We start from the raw sequence: 12,192 nt of genomic DNA on the forward strand, positions 1-12,192 counted from the left end.
GCCAAACGTGGGTAGTTTCCACTAGACTCAGCTGGGTTTGGCTAGAATCCACTAGACTTGACTATAATTGTTTATGCTTCTCTGGGCAAGGTTCAGTAAAACTCGACTGGGCTTGTCTAAGCTCAGCTGGGATCACATAGGCTCCTTAGGGCTTTTAGGCTCTTTTCAACTCAGCTAGACTGGGTAGGACTCGGCTAGGACCTTCTGTGCTCAGCCTTACGTGTGGCACCTTCTTAGCCCCTTCTTTGTCATCAAGGGTCGCTATGGCAAATAACCAAGCAAAGGGCATTCGAGCCCTGCATGGTGCAGTCTTTCTGGAACAAGACAGCTTTTGGAGCCATACCCACATGGCTCAGGCTGCTTTCCTTCTGCCACTGCTGGCTTTTCTAACTCACTAATAACCATGAAGTGGGAAAATAAAAACCAAGGCACGAAGATCACAAGAAAACTTTACTAGCCAGCTAATAGTCAGTGTGCCACCTCCAAAGAACCTGAGGCCTGATTCAAAGTTTTTCACATTTTTTATAGTGAAGAACCGACATTAATGCTGAAGACATATTTGGGAACAACAACAACAAAAACATGATTAGAACAGGGTTACGGGATAAGGAGGGGAAAGGTAGGCTCAAGGACACTGACTGCCTGCCATACACGTTTTTCTTTAGTTCCTCAGGGCCCCTTTGTCATCAGGTCACTACCCTACTGAGCTGTTAGGTTGCTTACCGACAACAGCCTAGCCTGAGTCCCACTGAACACAGATGAACAGAAGAGCCTAGCCGAGTCCCAAGGGACCCCGCCGAGTCTCATCGAATGTAGTGGAACAGCTGAGCTGAAGACGAGTTCTGAGTCTAACCAAATATAGTCGGACAGCCGAACAGCCGAGCCTAGCCCGAAGCTCACCGAAGGCAGTCAAACAGCACAGCCTGCGCCTAGTCTCACCTAACACAGCCGAACAGGGCGAGCCTAGCCGAGTCTCACCGAATGCAGTCAAACAGCCAAGCCCAGCCGAGTCCCAGTGGAACCCAACAGAGTACCACGGAACACAGTCGAACAGCCGAGTTAAGCTGAGTTTCCCTCGGAGCCAGTTGAGTCTCACCGAACACAGTTGAACTGCCGAGCCTAGATGGGTCCCAATGAATACAGCCGGAGTCTCACTGCACACAGCACAATAGCCGAGTTTAGCCGAGTCTCACCGAACAAGTCGGACAGCCAAGCCCGGTGCAATCCCACAGGAAGTCGAACAGCCGAGTGGCAGACACCGCCCGAGTCTCATCGGAACACAGTCGAACAGCCGAGTCTATCCGAGTCCTATCGAACACAGTCGAACTGCCGCGCCCAGCCGAGTCCCAACGAACCCCGCCCGAGTCTCATCGAACACAGTCGAATAGCCGAGCCTAGCCGAGTCACGGTGCGCCCCAGCCGAGTCTTACCGAACGTAGTTGAAAAACCGAGTCTACTCGAGTCCCAATGAACCCTGCCCGAGTCTCACCGAACACAGTCGAACAACCGAGCCTAGCCGAGTCTCACCGAACACAGTCGAACAGCCGAGTTTAGCCGAGTTCCAATGGACCCCAGCCGAGTCTCACCGAACACAAAGGAACAGTCAGCCGAGTCCCAGCGAACACAGTCGAACAGCCGAGCCTAGCTGAGTCCTGAAGCCCAGAGGAGGCACCCCAGGACAAAAGTAGAGTAAGTGGCTAAGTCTTTCATCTTTACTTTCTCCCTGGACAGAAGTGGGCCCCCATGAGGACGAACTAGATAAATAATTTTCTTAGTTCCTTTGTGAAGAAAAATAAAAAAAGGCAATCACTCGAGGTTTGTATTGTTGATGGTCCTGATAATGTACATACAGTGTGCTTTGTGAGCCTCGGTCTCTCAATCTATGAAATGGAGATATAACTAACATCTATTTCTCAGGGTGTTTATAGGAATTAATCCACCTGAAGGGTTTAGTAGACTAGTCAAAACTAGCTATTTAAGGGGCTGGAGGGATGGTTTAGTGGTTAAGGCACTTGCCTGCAAAGCCAAAGGACCCAGGTTCAATTCCCCAGGACCCACGTAAGCCAAATGCACAAGGGGGGGGGGACATGCTTCTGGAGTTCGTTTGCAGTGGCTGGATGCCTTGGCATGCCCATTCTCTCTCTCTATCTTTTCCTCTCTCCAATAAATAAATAAATAAATAAAAATAAAAAATATATTAAAAAAAACTAGCTATCTAAGATGTTTCTTGGGGTTAGCAAACTAAAATAGTAGATGTGTCCCTTTCCTCTGTTGTTGTTACCTTCTCTTTGCTAGCACAAAACACCAGAACAAAAGCAGCTGATGGGAAGAAAGGGCTTATTTAGCTTACAGACCTGAAGCTTCATGATGGCAGGAGAAAGCATGGTAGAGCAGAGGCTGTATATCACCCCCACCATAGCAGATGGAAAAGGGCAGGAGAGTAAGCTGAACTATGGCCAGAAGGAGTCCGCCCCCAACAACACAGCGCCTTTAGCAAGGCTGCATCTCCCAAATCGCCACAAGCTGGAGATCAAGTATTCAGAACACATAAGGGACATCTGATTCAAACCACCACTTCAGGATTCAAGGAACTGGAAGGATTTTGACTCTAAAATAAACATATACCTAAGTTATATTTAAAAAGCATGCACATAAGAGTCAGAGTATCTTTGCACACAGCCTGGATACCGAATACAACCACACCTTAATTTCACACACAAGAACTTCATTAACTAAGAAACAGTGGTACATAACTGTAATCAAAGTGCTTGGGAGGTGAGGCCCGCTTCTTCTGCCATTATGGAACTTCCCCTGGATCTGTAAGCTTCAATAAATCCCTTCCTCCATAACTGTGTCTCATCTGGAAGTTCATTTCAGTGAACCTGAAGCTGTCTGATACAGCTAGATTTGGTATGACTCCACTGGTTCTTGGAGGACTCTGATAAGATCAACTAGGCTCTCTTAGGTTGGACGGGGACTTGGATGCTGTCAGCTAAAACTGGCGTTGGATAAACTCATCTGGCTTCTCTACAGGGCTGAGTAGGTTTGGCTCCACTTGGGTAGGCTCCCTTGAGCTCACTTGACCTCAGCTGTGCTTTGAGTTTTGGCTGGGACTCATCTGGGTTTAGCTAGACTCTGTTGGTGTCTCCTGGGCTCTAGTATGCTTAGTTGAATTCACAAGGTTTTAAAACTCACTGGCCCTTATTCTTATCAATGCCACTGCCTTCACCTGGGGTCTCCCTCCCCTAACCTGCATATGTCCTGTTGCCTGGAGCTTCTCCAGGGACAGAGTAGGTGTGTCCTAGTGGAAAAGAATGGAGACATACTTAGTGGATCCAACATTACCTAGCAGACATTGTATCCTAGACAGGCATTGCCTTTGACTTTGAGGACCTCGGAAACTGTATCATCACAGACTCTGACAACAGTTACATCCCTGGGTTCCAAGGTTCTAAAGCAGGGATCATAAGAGCTCAGAGACACGAATACAGACATTTCAGGGATAAGGTACTGAAGGTGACTTTAAAAATGTGTCTTGGATCCAGGTGTGTTGTGGCACACACCTTTAATGCCAGCACTTGGGAGGCAGAGATAGGAGGATTGCCTTGAGTTCAAGGCCACCCTGAGACTTCATAGTGAATTCCTGGTCAGCATGAGCTAAAGTGAAACTCTACCTCAAAAATAAAATAAAATAAAAATAAAAATGTGTCTTAGAGGATGCCATGACAAGAGAAGGGTGGGCATTGCAAAGTGTATCAATTATCTTTCTCCTTGATGTGATAAAAAAAAAACTGAACAAATTAGTTTAAGGGAGGATGGGTTTATTTTACATTACGGTTCCATGTGACAAACCAACATAGCATGGAAACATGGCAGAAGGAACATGAAGTGGCTAGTTCCATTGCATCTGCAGCCAGGACGTAGGAAGGAAAGAAAGCTTTGTCGTTATCCCTCTAATTTAATCCAGGTTGCCAGCTCATGGAATGGTGTCTTCCACAGTTAAGGTAGGTCTTCCCATCTCAGTTAACCTGATCAAGACAGTCTGTCATAGCCATGCCCGAGGCTAGCCTAATGTAGATAATCCCTCACAGCCATGCTCAAGGGCCCTTTTCCTAACTGATTCTAGATCCTGTCAAAGTGACAATCAGTATAAACCATAACACAGGGTACGAGCACCATAAAATCAAAGGTACTGTCCTGGTAGAGACTGCAGTGTTTAGGGACAGGAGAGTCCATAGCATAGCAGGATCCTGACCCGTGTTAGGCCATAACAGTGAGAAGGGTGGAGAGATGGGATTGATAGCTGGTGTTAGATACTAAAGACAAGATGGGAAAATGTGTTCAGTAGGGGTTATTCAGTAAGGGATTTGCTAATTGAACCTGTGTAACAAGGACTGGCTTGTGTAGGACATATAGGAGGTTTGTAGGCAGGTCCACAGGCTCAGGGAACAGCACAGGCAGCAGTTTGTGAAGGGTGGTTCCAGGAAGTAGCCCTAAATAACTGGAGGAAGAGTATATTTTCAGGAGTATTTCAGAGTTCAAGGAGCCAACACAATGCCCAGAACTCAATAAGGGATCAGAGGAGCAGAGCACAGTGGTCCTGAGGGAAAGGCTGGACACCACATCTTCAATGTGAAACGGGGGGGAAAGTAGGCTTATTGAACAAGTTGGGCTGCGTTTGGGGCAACTTTGGACTTGTGAACAGCAGGACATGAGTTGGGATTTTTTTTTTAATTTTTATTTATTTATTTGAGAGCGACAGACACAGAGAGAAAGACAGATAGAGGGGGAGAGAGAGAGAATGGGCACGCCAGGGCTTCCAGCCTCTGCAAACGAACTCCAGACGCATGCACCCCCTTGTGCATCTGGCTAACGTGGGACCTGGGGAACCGAGCCTCGAACCATGGTCCTTAGGCTTCACAGGCAAGCGCTTGACCGCTACGCCATCTCTCCAGCCCAAGTTGGGATTTTTCTCCTGTCTTGCAAGATAGGTCTTAAAAGAAGGACGCTCCTGAACCCACTGCCGGTTGTGCACAGTGCAACCTGGAGAAAGAAGGTTGATCTGGCAGATTCAGCTTTGCCTCAGAAAGCCTCAGCACAGGGCTGCCTGGGTCCCAGGGAAACACTGAGACCTCCTTGCAGCCTCCATGGCCCCTGAAGAGTCCCCTGGAGTGCACTCTCCAGGATTTCTTAGGTTGCCAGGCAGCCTGCTGTTATCATTTTACTTTCCTAAATATGCTCTGCTCAAGTTCCGCTCAGCTCTGCCCTCAGCCCTGCTGCACCTCTTCAGCAGTACACAATATTCTCTGGATTTCTACCTCAGCCCTCACAGCCCTGTTCTTCTGCTCTTCCAACAGCCCCACTCACAGTTCTGTTCTCCACTTGTCCCAGGTCTGCCTCACTCTCCCAGTAAAAGCCTTTCATTGTTCAACCTACAGTTCTCCAAGTTGCATTTAGCATCCACAACTCCATTCTCAACTCTGACTTGACACCTCAGTCCCACTCTGTTTATCAGCCTCCCCACCCCTTGTCAGGAATCAAAGCCTCAATTCCAGTGCCCTGCCTTGGTACACTGGTGGCCTCACCCACCTACTTTAGCACTTACAGTCACTGGCCTCACTTCCAGCGTCATTCATAGCCCCCGGCCTTCTTCTTGTGCAGTCTGGGCCTCAACTGCACCTCAAAAAACTCAGTCCAGGGCTGGAGAGATGGCTTAGCGGTTAAGCGCTTGCCTGTGAAGCCTAAGGACCCCGGTTCGAGGCTCGGTTCCCCAGGTCCCACGTTAGCCAGATGCACAAGGGGGCGCACGCGTCTGGAGTTCGTTTGCAGAGGCTGGAAGCCCTGGCGCGCCCATTCTCTCTCTCTCCCTCTATCTGTCTTTCTCTCTGTGTCTGTTGCTCTCAAATAAATAAATAAATAATTAAAAAAAAAAACTTAGTCCAGCCCTCTTATACTCTTGTGGCCACGCCCATTGACAGTGACACAAGCTCTGCTCTCAGCTCCTACCTCACAGCCGTGCCCCAACTGTCCTTCAACAAATTCAGTCTCACTCTGTTCCTACAGTAACCCTGCTCACTTACATCAAGATTCCCCAACCAGGCTGCAGAGATAATTTAGTGGTTAAAGGCTCTTGCTTGTAAAGCCTACAGGCCCAAGTTTGATTCTCCAGTACCCATATAAAGCCATTTTCAGTGGCAGGAGGCCCTGGTGCACGCATTCTTTCTCTTTTCCCATCTCAAATAAATAAATAAATAAAAATACTTAACAGAAAAAGATGCCACCCACAACTAACTGCTATACCAGCTCTGCCCTCAGCAGGCTTAGCTCCTTCTGTATCCCTTCCCCCAGTGCATAACCTGAGGACTCAGAGCTCTGACCTGAGCATCTTCCAGCCCCCCATCACCCCTCAACCCCCACAGCCCTGCCCCACCCCCTGTACTGATCCTTTCCTGTTTTCTCTTAGTGTATCTTGCTGCTGTCTGAAACCCCACCACAGCACTCCTTATCCCTCAATCTTTTCCCTCCTCTATTGTTCCAAACAGAACATTTGTTATAAATCTCTGACAGTGTTTTGGTTTGCCATAGTGCCCAGTGCTCATCTGCTACCAGGCATTTTGACATGATTATATAATTCAGTATCCTCTTAGCCATAACACATTAATAGTGACTGTGGAACTAATTGGCACACCATGCGCATGTGAGGGGTGTTTCTTCTTACTTCTATGATGGTGCATGCACATGAATGAGCATGAGTGAACATCCGTGCCCCTTGTATAAAGAACATCAGAATTGGCCACAGGCATCACAGTTAATGCCTGGAAACACCTATCACCAAGCTGCTGTCTGAAAAGGTCAACTTAGCAGTGTTGCCTTCAGGACCTGACACTGATCACATGCTCTCCAACAAAACACAGGTCATTCCTTCACCTGGACATAGGGGCAGCTCCCTCACAAAATATATCAGGAATCAAGGTCTGTCCCTACTTCCTAAACCACCAGCCAAACCTAAACCTCACCCTTGTATTCGTGAGAGCCAGACCACCTAGGTCATTACTCACACCCACACTGTCAACTCCTTCCTACCTCTCCTCTCAGAGCCCTACTGTGCTGCTTCTACGACTCTGCCCATCTGAGGCCTCAAAGTTCCACTTCCAACAGGCACCCACACTACTGGAGGGTGGAGGCTCCCAAATCTACTTCAGCATCATGAACCTTGCTATGCTCATCATGTGGCCCTACCCCACAGCATATCAGAATTCAAATCTTGGCCCCAAAATCCTATATCACCACTCATATGCCACAATGGCTGCTAGGAGGTTGGACTCATCAGAGCTTGAGCCTCTGCCAAATCAGGACAGGGTCAGGGGTTTGTAGCAGGTGGACTGAAAAAGAGAGAAAGAAGGAAAGGGACCAAGGGCATCAACATCTGGCTGCTCTCACCTGGAGTCCTAACACCTTCTGTCAAAGAGGACATGAAGGCAGGGCATGGTGGCGCATGCCTTTAATCCCAGCACTCGGGAGGTAGAGGTAGGAAGATCGCTGAGAGTTCAAGGCCACCCTGAGACTACACAGTTAATTCCAGATCAGCCTGGACCAGCGTGAGACCCTACCTTGAAAAAATAAATAAATAAAAGAGGACATGAAGCCCTGTTAAGCTCTCATTATCATTCTGCAGATAAAAGTGGGTCTGCTTCTCCAAGTATACCATGGCTAACGCAGGTCCTTGCAAAGAGCAGGTGCTGAAAGGAGGTTCCAGGAAGGGGCAGAGATTACATTCACTACAGTTTAGTTTTGACTTTAAGAAGTGAACAGGATCCCAGTGTATGATTTCCTTTAATTTTTCATATGAGACTTTAATGAAGATAAGGCAATCAAAAATGAACTTTTGCTGGGCATAGTAGTGCACTCCTTTAATCCTGGCACTGGCAAGACAAAGGTAGGAGGATTACTGTGAGTTCTCAGCCAGATTGGCACTACAGAGTGAGTTCTGGGTCAGCCTGGGCTAGAGTGAGACCTTACCTTGAACACCACCTCCCACAAAATACTTTTTTGTTCATTAAAATATTTTTTTTTTCCAAGGCAGAGTCTTACTTGCAATAGACTAAATGTCACATGGAGGGAAGGCTCTTCAATTTGGTTTTACAAAATAATAAAATGTTTTCCCTTGGGCTGGAGAGATGGCTTAGTGGTTAAGCGCTTGCCTGTGAAGCCTAAGGACCCCAGTTCGAGGCTCAGTTCCCCAGGTCCCACGTTAGCCAGATGCACAAGGGGGCGCCTGTGTCTGGAGTTTGTTTGCAGTGGCTGGAGGCCCTGGCGTGCCCATTTATCTATCTGACTTTCTCTCTCTCTGTGTCTGTCACTCTCAAATAAATAAATAAATAAACATAATTAAAAAAAATGTTTTCCCTTAACCTAGATAAGTAAGTACAGTACAGAAGCCAACTTCCAAATAGAGTTCATTGAGACCCCAGGCATAAAACTCACATGGGACTCTGTGTGCAATAGCCCTATCTGGTTATTCCTACTTCTCTGGAGTTAGTGACCTGACATATAGCTGTGTGTCCCTTTGGCAACTGGCTATAGAACTATTTCAGCATCTCCTTGTCCTGGTGCTATAGCATACTTTTCTTGGGGCCACCACATATGAGTCAGCTGAAACTGGGTAGGAATAGACTAGCTTGTTGAGGTGGTGGGTCACATCTTTTTTTTTTTTTTTAAATGAATCCTAAGTCTTTCAGAGTGGCCACTCTGACCTAGACTTATACTGGTCAGGTGTAGTGCTGTGTCATCTTTCAGCAGTGTCTACTCCTGACCCCTGGCTTCTGGTTGCTCAGTGTAGTCCCATTCTTCACCTCATCTCCATGTCTGTGGGTATTGTGGAGGGAGACAAAGGTATGAAGAAGGATGGGATGTAGAGTATGAAGAGGAAGAAAAGGAGGAGGAGAGGAGAGGAGGAGGAGGGAGAGACAGCAATGTGATGTGGCCTTGATCACACTGAATGTGTTCTCTAGCAGCCCCTGCTGGGATCAGCTTGACTCTACAGAGTAGCCACAGCGAGCTTCTGAGTAGGATGTGTCCTTTCCTGCCATCTTCCTGATACGTTTGGTACAGCATGTGTTCTCTAAGTCTCTTTGTGATCTCATCCCCTTTGGTACTGCTGGCCTCACCTTATCTATTTGCTTCTAGTAGACCACTTCCCTCAGCCTTAACCCCCTCCTTTCCTGTCATATCTGGTGAGGCAGACCTTTCGAGGCAGCTCAGCATTGCTGCTCTCATGATTTGAGTCCCTAGACTTACAGCAAGTTTGAACCATTCCCTGAGAGCCTAACTAGAGCATGCAGTTCTGTTTCCCCATAGGCACCTCGAGGTCTCCTTTATCGTCTTAATCTGCAGAGTCCCTATTGAAGCACCAAGTCACACCTCACAAGGACCCCTGCCCTCCCTGTAGCACCAGGTGCATGCTCTTCCAGTTTCTGTAAATGTCACCACTTCTCTCCCTTACCAGATCCAGCCCAGCCTGTCTGGATCATGTGGCGCTTGGCTTTTATTCTCCTTAGGGATTGGAAGGGCCTTCACCACTTTTTCCTACTTTTCTTGGCACTTGCCTGGCTTTAGCATCACAAGCCCTATAGACAACTTTTAGGGTGGGACACTCTACCAGAGATGTGAGGGCTTCAACAAGACTTCTGGGTGAGCTGCTCTTTTCCCTTCTCTTGTCCCCAACTTTTTTCCTTTCTAGCCTGCCTCAGCATGACATAAGTAGATTTCTAATCCTTCTCTTGACTTCTGATCCTGGCCTCCTGGAATATAATATTTCTAAAAACCAAATGGCCTTCAGGTATTCTCCTACCTAATAATCAGGCTCAGTGACACATGGCTGTAATTCTACCAGGAGTGAAGCTGAGATAGGAGGATTGGCAAGACTGCTAGGATAGCTAGTTCTGCATAGCATATTCCAAGCAAGCCAGAGCTATCTACAATGACCCGGTCCTAAAAAATGCCTACTGATCATCAGGTTGCCTGTGGAACCAATAAGGAAAATGACATAAGTGCTCAGCTTTAAGTTACTGTGCATACCGAGTAAATATGATTTCAGGCAGAATGTTATAAGCTTCATAATAAGACCTTGATTATGACAGCCCTTCTGTTGCGTCCTACTTTCTTCTGGATGATCTGACTGTTTCCCTATTTTTATTTATTTATTTATTTTGGATTTTCAAGGTAAAGTCTCACTCTGGCCCAGGCTGACCTGGAATTCACTATTTAGTTTCAGGGTGGCCTTGAACTCAGTGGTGATCCTCCTACCTCTGTCTCCCAAGTGCTGGAATTAAAGGCATGAGCCACCACGCCCAGCTCATTTCCTTCTTTAAAAAAATATTTATGAGGGGCTGAAGGGATGGTTTAGAGGTTAAGACACTTGCCTGTAAATCCACAGGATCCAGGTTCAATTCCCCAATACCCACATAAGCCAGATGCACATACATCTGGAGTTTGTTTGAAGTGGCTAGAGGCCTTGGTGCACCCATTCTCTATCATCGATCTATCTATCTATCTATCTATCTATCTATCTATCTATCTACCTACCTACCTACCTACCTACCTACCTACCTATCTATCATCATCATCATCTATCATCTGTCTCTATCATGTATCTGCCTCTCTCTCAAATAAATAGACAAAATATTATTAAAAATGTTTATGAAGCCAGACGTGGTGGTGCATGCCTTTAATCCCAGCACTCAGGAGGTACAGGTAGGAGGATCACCATGAGTTCGAGACCACTCTGAGACTCCATAGTGAACTCCAGATCAGCCTGGACTAGAATGAGACTCTACCTTGAAAAACCAAACAAAAAAAAAAGTTTATGAGGGCTGGAAAGATGGTTTAGTGGTTAACACACTTGCTTGCAAAACCAAAGGACTCAGGTTCAATTCCCCAGGACCCACGTAAGCCAGATGGACAAGGTGGCACATGCCTCTGGAGTTCATTTGTAGCAACTGGAGGCCCTGGTGCACCCATTTTCTCCCTCTCTGTCTTTCTCAAATAAATAAATAAAAATAAAATAAATTATTTATAAGACAGACAGAGAGAGAGTGAGTTCCAGGGCCTCTTTCTGCAGCAAACCAACTCCTGACATGCACCACTGTGTGCATCTGGCTTTATGTAGGTACTTGGGAATCAAACCTAGGTCATTACGGTTTGCAAGCAAGTACCTTTAACTGCTGAACCATCTCCCAGTCCACCATTGCTTTCTTAAACTGTCAGCAGCCGTGACTGCCAGAAAGAGACTTGCACAAGAAAGGGTCCATTAACTTTCCATCAAGGAGGCTGGGAGGGGCTCATGAGGTCAGACCCCTCCCCGAAAACAGTTACTAGCCAAGAAGGACTCTTGAGGTCATGCCCCTACCTAAAGATTTATGGACAATTAACAGTTACTAGCCAAGGGGGTCTTACAGGTCATGTCCTTCCCCAAGGATTGACAGTTAACAGTTACTAAAGGCTCATGAAGTCTGCTCCTCCTTATGGTTCTTTCTTTCTTTCTTTCTTTCTTTTATTTATTTATTTTTTTGTTTATTCGAAGTAGGGTCTCACTTGGCCCAGGATGACCTGGAATTCACTATGTAGTCTCAGGGTGACCTCAAACTCATGGTGATCCTCCTACCTCTGCCTCCCGAGTGCTGGGATTAGACATGCGTCACCATGCCTGGCTTGGTTCTTTCTTTAATTTTTTTTTTTGAGGCAAGCCAAACAGACTGATCTTTTTTATGCAAGAGAGGAGAGAGAGAGAGGGGGGGGGGGGAGGGAGGGAGGGAGGGAGAGAGGGAGGGAGGGAGGGAGGGAGGAAGAGGCTGAGAGAGAGAGAGAACTGACACGCCAGGGCCTCCAGCCATTGCATTCGAACTCTGGATGTGTGTGCCCCCTTGTGCACATGTGCAACATTGCATGCTTGTGGCACTGTGCATCTGGTTTACATGGGACCTGGAGATTCAAACATGAGTTCTTAGGCTTCACAGGCAAGCACCTTCACTGCTAAACCATCTATCCAGCCCTTCCTCATAGTTCTTTAGCAGTTAACCTTTGCTGTGGGGTTTGGAGCTTGAATGTGCCCCTCCCAGAAGACCATTAGGCAGTTAACAGTTGGTAGGGGGAGGGTCTCATGAGCTCCTGCCCCTCCCTGAGGATACGTAAGAG

Source organism: Jaculus jaculus, chromosome X (assembly GCF_020740685.1).
Source record: "Jaculus jaculus isolate mJacJac1 chromosome X, mJacJac1.mat.Y.cur, whole genome shotgun sequence".
Taxonomy (NCBI): Eukaryota; Metazoa; Chordata; class Mammalia; order Rodentia; family Dipodidae; genus Jaculus; species Jaculus jaculus.